Source organism: Sinocyclocheilus anshuiensis, unplaced genomic scaffold (assembly GCF_001515605.1).
Source record: "Sinocyclocheilus anshuiensis isolate Anshui unplaced genomic scaffold, SAMN03320099.WGS_v1.1 scaffold656, whole genome shotgun sequence".
Lineage (NCBI taxonomy): Eukaryota > Metazoa > Chordata > Actinopteri > Cypriniformes > Cyprinidae > Sinocyclocheilus > Sinocyclocheilus anshuiensis.
Genome location: NW_015555829.1, coordinates 1,564,566 through 1,567,099, shown reverse-complemented (window position 1 = coordinate 1,567,099; position 2,534 = coordinate 1,564,566). Strand labels below are relative to the sequence as shown.

Sequence of the window (2,534 nt, the reverse complement as noted above, 5' to 3'; positions counted from 1 at the left end):
TAGTATACTTAAAGTATGATGTAAAGTTCACTTAAAGAAAACTTACGAGTATACTTGCAGTATAAAACTACTAAACTAGTAGTTTACTAAGACTATACTTCAAAGTGTACTAAAAATGCTACTACAAGTATTTAATTAGAAAACTATCAGTATTCATATACATTCACTTTTAGTATAGTTGCAGTACAAGCTAAAAATGTTGTAAACTAGTTGTGTACTTAAAGTTTACTACAGTTATACTTAAAGTATACTTAAAAGTATACTTTTATATACTAGAAAGTGGGCCAATTTAGTCCCAATGAGTATTGAAATAGTACACTTACAAGTATACTACTAGTACAATGATATCTGTATACTTACTACATTAAGTATACTTAAAAATATACTTGAACTTTACTTAAGTATACTTACTAAAATAAACTTGAAATATACTACTTTTTGGTAAGGGAACTTTAGATTCCATCAAAAGAAAATGTTCAAAGAGGTTTAACAGGCAAAAGGGGAATTGGGGGCATATATAAATAAGCAGTAATTGATAACTTGCTCATCTAACATGGATAAAAGACCTCTTAAATTATATCTGACATCTTAATTGTACATCACTTAATAATCTTATTTTAAATAATTCCCATCTCTCCAAAACATTATTTGGATTTGGCTCTGAAGTTTACCAACTACGACATCATTAAAGTACTCATAAAAGAGCTGTAAAATGTTAGAATATTAATGGCTGCTTTACCTAATGAGGAACTATCATTTCAATGGACAGATAAATGAGTTGTGGAGAGCACTGCAAGAAGCCAGTGTTCAGTGTTTGTATCAAGCCAGACTAATGCTGAGCAGGATCCAGGGACCTATGAGAGGCAGTGAGTTTATGGGAAAAGTATTCTTAAAATGCATTCAAAATTCTGAATAATTTGTTATATATAATTATTCACGGTATTTAGAAGTGCTCACGATAACAATATCGTGCATATTCATTACCGTGATATATCGCATTACCGAATACCGGCACAAGTCTACTAAAGACAACTTGACTTTTTGATCATATGAATCTTCCCTCATGTTTTCTTGTGTGGCTAGATGTTGAACTCATGAACAATATTTAGTTTGCATTCACCAAAACTGATTTGCCAAAAATGAGCCTACCGTTAGTGCGAGTCCCGCGGGCCGCGCATAAGCCGGCAGAAGATTCTGCTTGGTCTTAAAGCCTTCCCCGAACAGATATGTTCGCAAATCAAATGATTTGTCCAAAAAGAATGATTATTCTCAGTTAAGAGTTTGTTATTCGTATGGTCTAGTAGGTGGTCATACTTAATATGCCTGCGAATACGGGACAAACTGTGTTCAGTATGACTTTCATACAGAACGCTTCTTTGATGCCTTAAAGGGATAGTTCACCCAAAAATGTCATTAATTACTCACCCTCTTGTAGTTCATAACTCATAAGACCATCGTTCATCTTCGGAACACAAATTAAGATATTTTTGATGAAATCGGAGAGCTCTCTGACCCTCCATAGACAGCAACACAACTGTAATGTTCCCAGGTCCAGAAACGTAGTAAGGACATCGGTAAAACAGTAGGGCTGTGCAATTAATCGCATGCGATTGTCATGCGCATCTCGTCAGTAAAGCCGGTTCCGTGATTAGTAGTAAATTGCCATCACCTGCTTTCAGATGGAGTGGCATTTACTACACAGAGCCGTAGTTCACTGACAATTAGGCAATAATTCATAGTTCATAATCGCAGATGAATTGCATTCGATTATGAACGCAATATTGCCTAGCTTGTCAGTGAACTACGGCTCTGTGTATTAAATGCCACTCCATCTGAAAGCAGGTGATGGCGATTTACTACTAATCACGGAACCGGCTTTACTGACAAGATGTGCATGACAATCGCATGCGATTAATTGCACAGCCCTATAAAACAGTCCATGTGACATCAGTGGTGCAACTTCAATTTTACGAAGCTACGAGAATACTTTTTGTGCGGAAACAACATAATTTATTCAACAATTCTTCTCCCCCGAGTTACGTCTTCCGCCATTTTGGAGAGTTCCCTAAGAACGTAATCAGTGGTGTTTACGTTCGGGGGGAAAGTGCGCGCATGAACGTAATCTGCGTAATCAGCATTGTTTACGCTTAGGGGAAATCGTGCATATGAGTTGTGATACTCTCTAAAATGGCGGAAGACAGTAACTCTTAAAGGTGGGGTAAGTGATTTCTGGTAGCCAATGTTGATATTTCAAATCACCAAAACACAGGTGAAGAGCTAGAAAAAAGTCGGCATACTCAAACATCAAAGAGTCACAAGAGAGATGAAAGCAATATGAGCAATTTACTGAGTAAAAACAAGGCAAACGTTTTGGTCACATGTTGACCATTTTCAATGCCAAGCTAACAATCACCAAAATAAACATGCCCCTACCCCAAAAGGGTCTCGCCCCTATTTTGATAGCTCCGCCCCACACATACGTACGCAACCCAGGCAACGATTAGTTCTGTGAAACAAAGCAAAACCAATGTTAC

The 2,534-nt window shown here is 37.0% G+C and overlaps 1 long non-coding RNA gene across 1 annotated transcript in view; it reads left to right on the top strand.

Moving 5' to 3' along the window:
• The window catches only part of LOC107675347 (uncharacterized), an 8,420-nt gene that overhangs the window by 585 nt on the left and 5,301 nt on the right, over positions 1 to 2,534 (top strand). Inside the window, exon 2 of the long non-coding RNA XR_001632589.1 lies at positions 1,550 to 1,559. This is a non-coding gene — a long non-coding RNA (uncharacterized LOC107675347). The remainder of the gene's footprint in view (positions 1 to 1,549; positions 1,560 to 2,534) is intronic.